At 45.8% G+C, this 13,363-nt stretch overlaps 1 protein-coding gene across 1 annotated transcript in view; it reads left to right on the top strand.

Annotated features, from left to right (window-relative positions):
- The window catches only part of LOC121544348 (fibroblast growth factor receptor-like 1), a 42,703-nt gene that overhangs the window by 9,474 nt on the left and 19,866 nt on the right, over positions 1–13,363 (top strand). The window lies entirely within an intron of this gene.

Raw genomic sequence — 13,363 nt, 5'->3', positions numbered from 1 at the left:
ACCTGGAAGAGGAAGGTGTCGGACTTCACCCCACAGAGAGGAGAGAACGGAAAGGGCTGTACGTGGTGATGAGGGAAACTGTGACGGTAGCCATAATGGAGGTCAATTGCCATTTACTTTAGTGGGCCATAATCTGTATGAGCAACAGTGCCAGCTTTGACAAAGTTTATCAAATCAAATCAAATTTTATTTGTCACATGCGCCGAATACAACAGGTGTAGACCTTACCGTGAAATGCTTACTTGCAAGCCCTTAACCAACAATGCAGTTTTAAGACAAATAAGAGTTAAGAAAATATTTACTAAATAAACTAAAGTCCAAAAATAAAAAAGTAACAATAAAATAACAATAATGAGGCAGGGGGTACCGGTACCGAGTCAATGTGCGGGGGTACAGGTTAGTCAAGGAAATTGAGATAATGTACATGTAGGTAGGGGTAAAGCGACTATGCATAGATAATACATTTTTACATTTACGTCATTTAGCAGACGCTCTTATCCAGAGCGACTTATAGTTAGTGCATACATAACTATTTTATTTTATTTTATACCCCCTGTGGGAAACGAACCCACAACCCTGGCGTTGCAAACGCCATGCTCTACAAACTGAGCTACATCCCCTGCCGGCCATTCCCTCCCCTACCCTAGACGCTGGGCCAATTGTGCGCCGCCCCATGGGTCTCCCGGTCACGGCCGGCTACGACAGAGCCTGGATTCGAATCAGGATCTCTAGTGGCACCACTGCGCCACTCGGGAGTAGCAGCAGCGGGGGGTCAATGCAAATAGTCCGGGTGGCCATTTGATTAGCTGTTCAGCAGTCTTATGGCTTGGGGGTAGAAACTGTTAAGAAGCCTTTTGGACCTAGACTTGGCGCTCTGGTACCGCTTGCCGTGCAGTAGCAGAGAGAACAGTCTATGACTAGGGTGGCTGGAGTCTTTGGCAATTTTTAGGGCCTTCCTCTGACACCGCCTGGTACAGAGGTCCTGGATGGCAGGAAGCTTGGCCCCAGTGATGTACTGGGCCGTACGCTGTACCCTCTGTAGTGCCTTGCGGTCAGAGGCCGAGCAGTTGCCATACCAGGCGGTGATACAACCAGTCAGGATGCTCTCGATGGTGCAGTTGTATAACTTTTTGAGGATCTGAGGACCCATGCCAAATCTTTTCAGTCTCCTGAGGGGGAATAGGCATTGTCGCCCTCTTCACGATTGTCTTGGTGTGTTTGGACCATGATAGTTTGTTGGTGATGTGGACACCAAGGAACTTGAAGCTCTCAACCTGCTCCACTACAGCCACGTTGATGAGAATGTGGGTGTGCTCGGCCCTCCATTTCCTGTTGTCCACGATCATCTCCTTTGTCTTGATCACGTTGAGGGAGAGGTTGTGGCCTGATCACCACACTGCCAGATCTCTGACCTCCTCCCTATAGGCTGTCTTATCGTTGTCGGTGATCAGGCCTACCACCGTTGTGTTGTCAACAAACTTAATGAGGGTGTTGGAGTCGTGCTTGGCCACGCAGTCGTGGGTGAACAGGGAGTACAGGAGGGGACTAAGCACGCACCCCTGAGGGGCCCCCATGTTGTGGATCAGCGTGGCAGATGTGTTGTTGCCTACCCTTACCACCTGGGGGCGGCACATCAGGAAGTCCAGGATCCAGTTGCAGAGGGAGGTGTTTAGTCCCAGGGTCCTTAGCTTAGTGATGAGCTTTGAGGCCACTATTCTGTTGAATGCTGAGCTGTAGTCAATGAATAGCATTCTCACGTAGGTGTTCCTTTTGTCCAGGTGGGAAAGGGCAGTGTGGAGTGCAATAGAGATTGCGTCATCTGTGGATCTGTTGGGTCTGTATGCGAATTGGAGTGGGTCTAGGGTTCCTGGGATGATGGTGTTGATGTGAGCCATGACCAGCCTTTCAAAGCACTTCATGGCTACAGATGTGAGTACTACGGGTCAGTAGTCATTTAGGCAGGTTACCTTAGTGTTCTTGGGCACAGGGACTATGGTGGTCTGCTTGAAACATGTTGGTATTACAGACTCGTCAGGGACAGGTTGAAAATGTCAGTGAAGACACTTGTAAGTTGGTCAGCGCATGCTCTGAGTCCCCGTCCTGGTAATCCGTCTGTGAATGTTTAAAGGTCTTAATGGGCGCTCTAATTAGCAGTCTGATGGAATCTCAACTATTTACACATTGTCTGCTCCCATTCACTGTTGTTGTTCTCAGCTGTATGGAAATTGGTAGAATAAAGTGTGAATAGGATTGTTTATAATCTGCCTGTCATATGAAGGTGTGTCTATGTAGGCCTACTTCATTAGTTTGTTTGGCCAGTTGGCTCTGCGTGGGTGTGACTTCAAGCCACACACTCTATCCCTGCTGGGTGAATGGAGTGATAGAAAGACAAATAGGATTCATGGTGCCCTACTTAACCCATACTGATCTCATAAAGTAGTTTACAATGGGCCAGAGAGCTGGTCTGAATGACATGTCATCATTCAAACGGTTTGATTGTTTGAGATTAACAATACACAATTACATTAGATTCAATATTGGAATTTAGGGGTATCTTAAATCAAAGTTATGGAATGTCATAGTATCACTTCAACAAACAGTAAGAGGTCCAATCTCCAGCTGCATTTTCCCCTATAGCTCTGGAGGGCAGGGCTGCCGTGTTACGCCCTTGGACAGAGAGATGGGCCGTAGCCATTGGGAGGGAGGGAGGTGGGGGTTAGGGGGCCGCCCTGTTGGACCCTTACAAGTGAACTTACAATAACATTTCAGCTACGCAGTGGGAAGTGTTTATCTTGCGCAACCTCTTCTTTTCACAGCCTCTCTGCCGCCTTGCCCTCCTCCTCCACTACTCTCTCCTCTCGTCTCTATTTTCTATTTTCTTTTGAGGAGCGGAGAGCCCCCCACACCTCTGTGTTTCACAGCTGTTCTCTCAGTCACTTAACAAACGAAACGTTGAGAATCTGAAGCCTCTCACCCCTCAACAGGAGACAGAGAGTCTAATTTTCCTGTAGATGTTAGCGTGTGGATTTATGCTGGGGCCTGGGGTCTCTATGCAGCTGTGCACAATGCAGATGTCAGAGCTCTCCCTCTCTCTCTCTCTCCCTCTCTTGGCCCCTTTGCTTTCTCCCTCTTTTAGGCAAGTATAGACTTCTCATTTTGCTCTATGGTAGGATAAGGGGATGTTTTAAACATTATCTTGCTCATCTTGTAATCTTGTATGTTGATCTTGCCACAACCTTCTTTAGTTGATGTTTTCTTTTCTCCTATCAGTTATCAGAATTTCATATCTGTTGCAAATGTTCTGAAAATGAATGGCTTCTCACAAGTTTATATTTATACTCCAGCACAACAGAACAATACGGTGCATGGAACAAATCACACTACAAGCAGTTACTGATAAAAAATCCTCCCTAGGTCCTCTCCTAAAATCCTCCCTAGGTCCTCTCCTAAAATCCTCCCTAGGTCCTCTCCTAAAATCCTCCCTATGTCCTCTCCTAAAATCCTCCATAGGTCCTCTCCTAAAATCCTCCCTAGGTCCTCTCCTAAAATCCTTCTTAGGTCCTCTCCTAAAATTCTCACTAGGTCCTCTCCTAAAATCCATCCAAGGTCCTCTCCCCTCCCCTCCTCTCCTCTCCTCTCAGAGGTATTCACTGGAAATCACCCGCAGTACTGACTCCTTCCCCCCCTCAAACCTCTCCCCTGCCTCCCCTTCCACGCATTTTGTTCTGCAGTTAAAAGGTTGATTGAAAGTTATGGTGGCAACAGCGATGCCTCACTGGGTCTGAAGAAAGCAGAGCCAAGGGGTGGCTGGGATAACAAGGGCTGAATGAGACCTCCACAGCCTCCACCATACCCCACTGCTCTGATCAACATCCCTCTCTGCCCCCCTCGCAGTTGGCCCTTGATGGGCATCAATGAGAACCTTCATGGCTTTTTGCCTTTTCACTCAGAATTCTCACTGTTTTTCTTTGGGAATTCTTCATAGAATTTGTAAGTTATATTATGTATGCAGTGTTTGTGAATTGGGTAATGTTGTCGTAGTATGTCAGAAATTGAGTTCTGATGGTGGAGACTGTGGGAGTGGAATTTGCGATGATGCCAACTATCACCCTTCTGTAATTGTGTTGAAATTCTTTATTTTTAATATCGATCATCACTCTCAGGAACCAAAAGTACCGATGTAGGTTCTTAATTTGACCAGGATTGTTGAAGCCAAATAATTCTGCAGCAACAGAATTTGAACATTTAGTCCATAATGTTGGTTGATCGGTGGTTAAGCTATTAGCTGGCCAAAACTAGACTACATGAAAAGTGCAATACTGTTGATATAACGATGTGTTAGTGCGATTTTTCAATGAATTTATGTCAATCTCGAAATTCATCTCAGCAACAAAAGAGTGATCAAATTAAGATCCTACATCTGTAAGGAACCCTTTTTGTTGTGAATTTTATATATACGTAAGGGACACACTTAATGATGAATGGTTTACGATGAATGGAAAAATATGTCCCGCTTTGACTTGAAGAATAGAGGAGACTGGGGACAGGAGAGGAAAAATGGTTCAGAAGCTGAGAGTATGATCTGTCATATTTTATAGTTGGGCTACTGCTGGCCCAGACTGGAATTCTGCACCCTGCAGTGAAACTGATTTGATTTCCTCATGCACAGGGATGTGATTTTGGGCTCTGGCTCCAGCTTTGGGCCAGGATGCACTTGGGGTGGGGGAGGGGGACTGGCTTACACATGGATATTTTTTGGGAGGATTCCTTCCAGGCTTGGTATTTTGTATTTTATTAGGCTCCCCATTAGCTGTTGTGAAAGCAGCAGCTTCTTTTCCATAAAACATGACATAATACAGAACATTAATAGATAAGAACAGCTCAAAGACAGAAATACATGAATTGCAAATTGACCATTAGGCTTAAATTGACCATTAGCTGACTTTGTTGTGCTTGTGTGTGTTTTCTGTGTCCATCTGTACAGTATATCTAAGTTACGTTATTTATTTTTTGCGTATCACGTTAACTTTGCAAATGTATTTCTGCAGGTGCTTTGTTAAAGGGACTGTGTGACTCCATGTATGAGATTGGTGAATGAAGGAGACAGAGACAGATCAAATAAAGAGAGCGATAGAGACAGACTGGCAGACAGAGATGGATAGAGTGGAGTGACCTTTGTGGGGAAGACTTGTAAGGTGAACGGGTAAAGTGGTGAACAAATTGTCACTGTGAAGGGCGGGTACCTCCTGGTAATGACAGGCGCAACAACTCCACGATGACAGATTGATTTCAGACAATATTCCTGGATTGTCAAGAGGCCCCATGGCTGTCAGTAGGAGCTTTTCCAACTCCCCCACCCCGTCTGCCTGTCTGTCTCTCTCGTCTTCACTCTCTCCCTCTGTCTCGTCTGTGTCTCCTCCCTTTCTTCCTCTCCCACCCCTCTCCTCTGTCCCACCCCACCCCTCCCCCTCCCCATACCCTCCCATTCCTGTCTGAATTGTCCCTTTCTACCCAGACACTGCTGCTACATCCCATTCTGTCATTGGCTGGTTGACAAAGGTGCTGGTGTAAAATGCTTCAGTGTGTCATGTGGAGGGTTTGGTGATCCTCAGAAAGTACAGTAACAGTGGTGTAGGGTTCCTGCTGGGGGCAGCTAATGGAGGGACACACACAGAGCCAGGGTGCAGTATGGGTCACCACACACAGATCTTCTATGGGCCCCTCTGACCTCAGATACAGACACACACTGCTGGTGCTGATGATGACAGCATGTCTTAGGGAAATCAGCCTTGTTTACTAGACAGGCCTAGTGCTTAGACAGGCCTAGTGCTTAGACAGGCCTAGTGCTTAGACAGGCCTAGTGCTTAGACAGGCCTAGTGCTTAGACAGGCCTAGTGCTTAGACAGGCCTAGTGCTTAGACAGGCCTAGTGCTTAGACAGGCCTAGTGCTTAGACAGGCCTAGTGCTTAGACAGGCCTAGTGCTTAGACAGGCCTAGTGCTTAGTGGTCAGTGGGAAGCACCAGAGTCATACAGATCTTTATTTCCATATGGCTTTCAGGAAGCGTTGACTTGTTGATAAAGCAGGAAGACTATGCCCTAACCAACAGGCCCAATCAGTTGACTGCAGATTAAATAGTGTTGGCCATGCTTGAGACCTATGTTGGAATGCAGGGGAGGCAAAGGAGAAGAGAAGAGAGGAGGAAGGGGTTGCAGGGAGTGGCAGAGTACATAGACAGAGACACCCTCTATATTGACTGTCAGGGCCCATGAAGCACCAGAGAATACAAACCCCTGCAGCTAGCGAAGGAAAGAGAGCAGGCAGAAAAACAACCTGCCAGAGTATGTTGTCAGACTGATTTCTGAGGAGGAAGAGTATTAGTTCAAACCTAATGAGGGCTTACATTTTTATTATTCTATTTTGCTTTTTACCCCTTTTTCTCCCCAATTCGTAGTTGCAACTCCCATACAGACTCGGTAGAGGCGAAGGTCGAGAGCCTGTCAAGCTTCTTGAAACACTGCTCACTTAACCCGGAAGCCAGCCACACCAATGTGTGGGAGGAAACACCGTACAACTGGCGACTTTGTCAGCGTACATGCGCCCGGCCCGCCACAGGAGTCGCTAGAGCGCGATGGGACAAGGACATCCCAGCCGGCCAAACCCTCCCTTAACCCAGATAACGCTGGGCCAATTGGGCCAAAGGCGGGTGCGACCGGGAGACAACGCTGGGTCTCCCGGTCGCACTCACCTGGACACAGCCCGGGATCGAACCCGGGTCTGTAGTGACGCCTAAAGCACTGCGATGCACTGCCTTAGACCGCTGCGCCACTTGAGAGGACCGAAGGGGTTTAATCTTTAACCCACCGTGGTTTGTGAGGTAGACAGACTGACGTGCAGATGAATAACTCTTTCTATGTGTCTGTGTTTGTGTGAGTGTGTGTGTGTGTGGGGGGGGTCCACAATAATTCTACATGTTTCACTCCTCTCCAATCATCTGGTAAGGATAGCAATAAACAGGTGCACACATGCCCTCTACTGTCCCCCCATCCACACGCACAGAGAGAGAGAGAATAGTTTTTCTGTTTTATTGTGTCATGTGCCAGAAGCTGAGCCCAGACCAGACCGGACCAGGGTGCAGGGAGAAGGGTGTGAGATTGTTGACATTCCTGGTTACTGCCGGCTGGGCCCTCCTAATCCCCTTCACTCCCTCCAACTCTCCTCTACGAGTCCCTGCGAGCTGTGTGTTAAAGGACGCCTCACTGCCATTTTAGTCTCTGCTCTCTAAATCAACCTCTCTCTTACTTTAACCCTCAACCTACTCCTCTCTTTCTAACTTCTCTTCCATTCTCTCTCCATCTTTAACTTTCCCTCTGTGATCCTCTCTCTCACTGCCCTCCAATCTCTTCCTAACTTTACCCCTCTCTTGCCCTTCTCCCCCTTCCTCCTTCTCTCTCTCTCCTTCCCTCTCCTCTGATAAGTACCCCTAAGCACACTCTCTGCTCCTGTGTGTGCACCATGCCATAGCCTAATGGAGTGAGATAAAGCTGCATGGCGGAGTGAGTGGCACTCACGGTGCTCTCCCTGTGACAGACCAGGCCTTTACACATACTCAGATGAGCAGCAAAGCAATGCTTCATAAACAAATGTGCTCTCTGTTATAGTATTGATATTCAGTACAACATGTATGGCTATGTCCAAAGGGGTTGACATTTCCATTTGTTCCGGCACACAATGCATGCTTTTTCAAGTTAACCTGTTAAAAGCTATATAGCGGCAATCATTTTTATTGATACATGGTTCTCATGCACTGCTACAGTCACTCAGACAGGATGGCAGAGTATAGTGGATATGTGATAATGCCCTTGGTCCTGTGGTGATTGCAGCATGGACCCCAGCATACATACACACACCTCTCCCCTCAGCTGCAGCTGCGGCTGGTAGAAGGCATTCAAGCCTAATGAAATATAGCAGCTCAGTGTTCAAAGGCTCCACAGTAGGACCTGTTAGAAGTATGCCGTGTGATGGAGATGTTTCCAGAAGCTTTATGACGCTGGACTCATTTCTGCCTTTCTTCCTGTTCGTTTGATGGAGCCTGCAGGAGCCCGTTGTTCTGCATGGGGCCATCGAAGGGGAAGCAGAGGCAGAACTCAATCACTGTCAGACCCAGTTTCCTCTCAGCTTTGAAGTGGCAGCAGTTGTATTTCAATTCATTAACATTGATAACATAGATTGGCAGGAGCATCTCATTATTTTTCCACCCCTCATTCACTGCCTCTCTCTCTCTCTCTCTCTCTCTCTCTCTCTCTCTCTCTCTCTCTCTCTCCGCTTTCTCTTTCTCTACATAGTCTCATGTCACTCAATAGCTCTTACTCTCCTGCCATTCCCACCACTGTACCCATGGCTATTCAGCCCACATCAGATGGTGCCGAAAAAAGCCTTATTGTTCCCCCTGGTGTGGTCTTACCCTGCTCTTATCTATTGATTGGAAAGGCGAAAGGGTAAAATAAAAGGTATTGATTACCAGACGAGGTGAAGTTGTTGGGCAGGACGTCTGGGCTGGTAAGAAAAGACGGCATTCTTTACCCACTGCTGTCAGAGCACCCTCTCTCTCCCTCTGTCTCTCCCTCTCTCCCTCTGTCCTCCCCTTTCACCCTATCGCTGTCCCACACTCTCCCTCTGTCTCTCCCTCTCTCCCTCTGTCCTCCCCTTTCACCCTATCGCTGTCCCACACTCCCCCTCTTTCTCTCCGTCACCTGGCATCTATTCTTCAGTCGCCAGGGTGGCCCTTTCTCTGAATGATTTTTATCTGTGCTTGTGAAATGTATAGCCCAGCCTGGCGCAGCAGTGGTCTCAGAACAGAAGCTCTGGCCTTTCACACACTCCCCACGCCATGATGACTGCCTCACCTTTCCCCTCTACTCAACCTCTAAAGTTTCAAGTAAAGTCACTGGTCCTGGGTTCGGTTTCTTGCTTTCATTTATTTATTTATTTTCACATCCACCTTCCTTTCTCCTCCTCCTGTTTTGGCTGGCTTGGACAGACTATATGTGTGTAACATGCTATCCCACTGGTTTTCTGTAATATAAAAGTTTCCCTGAGGTTTTAAGAGATGTATAGTAGGATGATGTTTCCCTGGAACCACAGGTTCCACTAAACACTGATGCCGCTGGGCAGTTAGTGAAGACTGATGCCTGCCCCTGTCTGGAGACTGGTATGCTTCACTAAGGAAACAGACAAGCAGTACTGAGGAGGAGGAAGGCCTCTCACTCAACAGTGAGAGTAGAAGTTGCACTGGTCCAGAACAAGAGTGGTTTGATACTTTAAAATGGTTAAAGTTAGGATTGGTGAGAGTTAAGCTGATTTTGGATCAGTGTTTCTGAACAATGTCTTGCTGGAGCCAAAATATTGGATCTCATAAACATTTCTGTCAATGGCTCATGGTGTTTGCACTGTTAGAAATGAGAGAAAATATGTTTTTTTGTTTGGAGTTATGCATAAAGGTTGTGACCATTGAGCAAGTTGAGGAAGCTAAACTCCTAGGTACAACATTGGATGGTCGATTATCAAGGTCAAGTCATATTGACAAAGTTGTTGTGAAGATGGGGAGAGGTATGTCTGTTATAAAAATATGTTCTGTGTTTTTGACACACAGATCAACTGTACTAGTTGTTCAGGCTTTGATCTTGTCCAATCTTGATTACTGTCTGGTAATATGGTCAAGTGCAGCAAAGAAAGACCTATCAAAGTTGCAGCTGGCTCAAAACAAAGCAGCATACCTTGCCCTTATCTGCACACACAGAACTAACATCAACAACATGCATGCCAATCTTTCCTGGTTGAAGGTTGACGAAAGATTAACTGCTTCTCTGGTTGAGGGTTGACGAGAGATTAACTGCTTCTCTGGTTGAGGGTTGACGAGAGATTAACTGCTTTCATATTACTGTGATGAAAATTCCAGATTGTCTGCATAATCAAATAACATTCAGCTCAGACACCCATACATACCCCACAATAAATGCCACCTGGGATCTCTTCAAAGTCCCCAGGTCCAAAATGAATTCAAGGCAACTCACAGTATTATACAGAGCCATGATCGCATGGAACTCCCTTCCATCACCAATTACTCAAGCAAACAGCAAAATTACCTTTAAAAAACTGTTTGAACAACATCTCATGGAACGACGGGGACTGTGAGGAGACACGCACACACACACAGACATACTAACATACACATCATTCTTTTGTTGTATTGTTTGTATATTGTTGTATTTTACATTTGTGTGACTGTCCTTGTCTAACAGTGAATCAGTGTTTTGTTACTTGTCATGTTTTGTGTTTTTTGTGGACTTCTGCTGCTTCTGCAAAAGCTAATGGGGATTCAAATAACCAAATAAATGGAGAGGAAATACTTTTATGAGTGGGTGAGTTAGTGTGGTACAACGAACTGAGTGAGTTGGGTTTACTGTATTGCATGCATCACCCAGTATGTCTCACTGCGGTTTCTCGAGACCCAGTTGTTCTCTATTCTAACGTCTGCCAGCAGAGGAGCCAATCCTTTATTGACCTGTTTGCAATGACTAGAAAGACCAAAGCACTCATATAGTGTGCTTTGGTCTTTCATTTCAAATCCACAGGTGTTTTGAAGAAGAAAACAGAAAGGAGGGAAGAGTTGCCAGCACATCTGACCATCACCTAAGACTGTCAGCCGAGTATCGTCTGCTTGTGTATGTTCCTCTCTCCTTCTTTTTCATGATCTTATTCCTTGCTCTTTTTCTCTCTCTAGATGTGTCCTCATGTTGAATCAACAGTTTCTTAACCCCTAAAAACGGTTCATGAAACCAGATATATATTTAGCCTGAATCACAAGAATGAATGCCTCTTGTTGAATGTACCCCTTTATCTTAAAATAATCCATCACCAAATTGAGCAAAGAAAAACAGAGCTAATTCTGTGAGTCGCCAGACCTCCTCCTCCTCCTCTTCCTGCGCTATGAAAGATTCCATTTACACACAGAGCTCTGCTAAAATAAGGCCCCTTCACCATTTCAGCAACACGGGAAAGCCCATGCATGTGGTCATGTGTATCGCTTTCCGTTTAGTAAATGGTGTTTCATAGAACATGTAAAAGAACAAACTGAATCTAAGTGTGTAAGAGAGTTACAAACTGATACCACTGCAATGGACCTATTGAGTATTAACTTCACAGTGTAAGCTTTTCATCTGAGGCTTCATTTCAGTTACAAGGTTAAGAGAACCTGTCCTTGAGACGGAGGAGGAGTATTCCTGTTGAGGAGAGGAGAGAATGGTGGTCACGCATATAGCACTAACACTTATTACGTTATTGAGACGGTGGCCTTGACTTTCAGCACCTCTTCATGTCCTTTTTTCAAAGCACATCAAAAGGCTTTTTAAGAGGAGAGACAGAGGGAGGAAATAATTTGTTGCACATTCCACGCACTTGGCGTGGTCGCCAAGCCGAAAACTGAAGAGCTGGGTTTTTTTTGTTGCAAAGAAGTGTTCTGGAGTGTTCTCAGTTCTCTAACGACACTAAATAAATACTTTGTTTTGTGCTTCCTTTTGCATACAATGCCCTCTTTGAAAATACAATTTCTCAAAAGATCATTTGTATTTTAACCCATGATATCGAAGAAAGAGAATGTGGGGTTAGAAAAACTTGACCCTTAACGCTTTGTTCTGTTAATGTTGAAGTAGTGCATTTTGACAGTTTGATACAGACCTCAGAAATGAGTTAGTTGTTCTATTTAATCTGCGGTAGAAGATCGCTTCTCTGTTGTAGTTGCACATTGAGAAGCAGTTGATTGCATTAGATAAACACCCATTAGCTTTATGAGTTAGTGAAGCTGTGGGATTCAGGCAGGGTGGGTATTTCCACCATGTGCTGTGACCTCTCTCTGCGGTTGTGAGCAGATAGTCTGCTGAGGAGGACTGAACACTGAGCCCCTCTGTTCTGCTCTCCTGTTAGCAGAGGAGTGAGATATGGGCCGGCTGACAAAACCCGAAAGGACTGCGGTCACATCCTCCTTGCAGACCTAAACAGTGACACTTACCATTTCCTGTGCATGCTGCAGAACAGGAAGATCAGTGAGGATGGAAGAGCCTGTGCACTCCTTGTGTGTGTATCTGGGAGAATGTCTGTGTGTAAGACATTGATTTAACACAGCATAGGGTTCACCTTCTCTCATGGAGCGGTCAGAGTGCAGTGGAAGGTTACAGTACACTCACTGTTTGTCTGTCCACTTTATGTACCACCTAGCTAATAGCTAAGTGTGTTGATAATGCACGTTTTTTTATGGTACACAACTTGTGTGTGGTTTGTTACCATTACAATGAACAGTCCACCTCCCCCAAGGGTATATGACGCTACCCAGAAACCAGACCGTGCCATCATCTTTCGAAGAAGGGATTCAAAGTCAGTCACTTAACCCCAGCCCAGTGCCCAGGGTTCCACAGAGTTGACCTACTTTTGAGTTGAGCCACATCTGTTATCAACGTGACCATTAAAGGCCCAGGTGGAGTTATCTGCAGGCCCCTTCCCTATACACCCCCATCTCTGTAATGAACTGTTTGTTTACCATATGTGTGAAATGCACCATTGGAATGTGAGTGTGTTGAGTGTGTGTGTGTGTGTTGCAAGAGGTCTTGTTTATTTGGCCTTCCCAAAGTTTTTACTGCTACCAGACTGACCATTTGTATTGAAAGATAGACTATGCCAAATTATGCTTTTAAGATCAGTAACTATTTTGTTAAGTTACGTTGCATTCTCCACCTTTTTCCTCTACTGTTTTTCTGTTTCTGTTCTGTTTTTCTCTGCTCAGTTTCTCTCTGTTATGTTGTGGTCCGGTTCAGGTTCAGCACTACCGCTGCTTTAAGCTCTGTCTCAGTGAGTTGTGCAGGCCTCCTAAGTAAAATTACTATCACAGAGCATCTGAGCCTGCTCCACTTCACCAGATCTGAGGAGGCCAACCTGAGCCAATTAGCAGCAGGGAGAGGGGCTGCTGTCCTCCCTACAGTGGCCCTGCCCTCTCCGCTGCGCTTTCATCTCCCGCACGCTACACACAACCAGAGCCAGAGCCTCCAACTCTCTCTGTCTGTAATGGATGACAAGGCTAGTCCAATTATTACAATCTGGTTTCATCTCTGGGTAATCAGATGAAGGAAGGGGGTAATGAATGAACCCCCACATCTTCCATCCAAGAGCTTTTGCTTCATTCTATTCAGCCCAATTCAGAGATAAATTGGTTTGAATTAATTTCAAATGAAATATGAGTGAGTGTAATATGTCGTTTATGGATGTATATACATTTTTGTATTCAATGTTTAAATAAAATGTAGGCGAATAGTTCA

This window comes from Coregonus clupeaformis, chromosome 29 (assembly GCF_020615455.1).
Source record: "Coregonus clupeaformis isolate EN_2021a chromosome 29, ASM2061545v1, whole genome shotgun sequence".
Taxonomy (NCBI): Eukaryota; Metazoa; Chordata; class Actinopteri; order Salmoniformes; family Salmonidae; genus Coregonus; species Coregonus clupeaformis.
The sequence above is the reverse complement of the archived record's forward strand: the minus strand, read 5'-3'. Positions and strand labels throughout refer to the sequence as shown.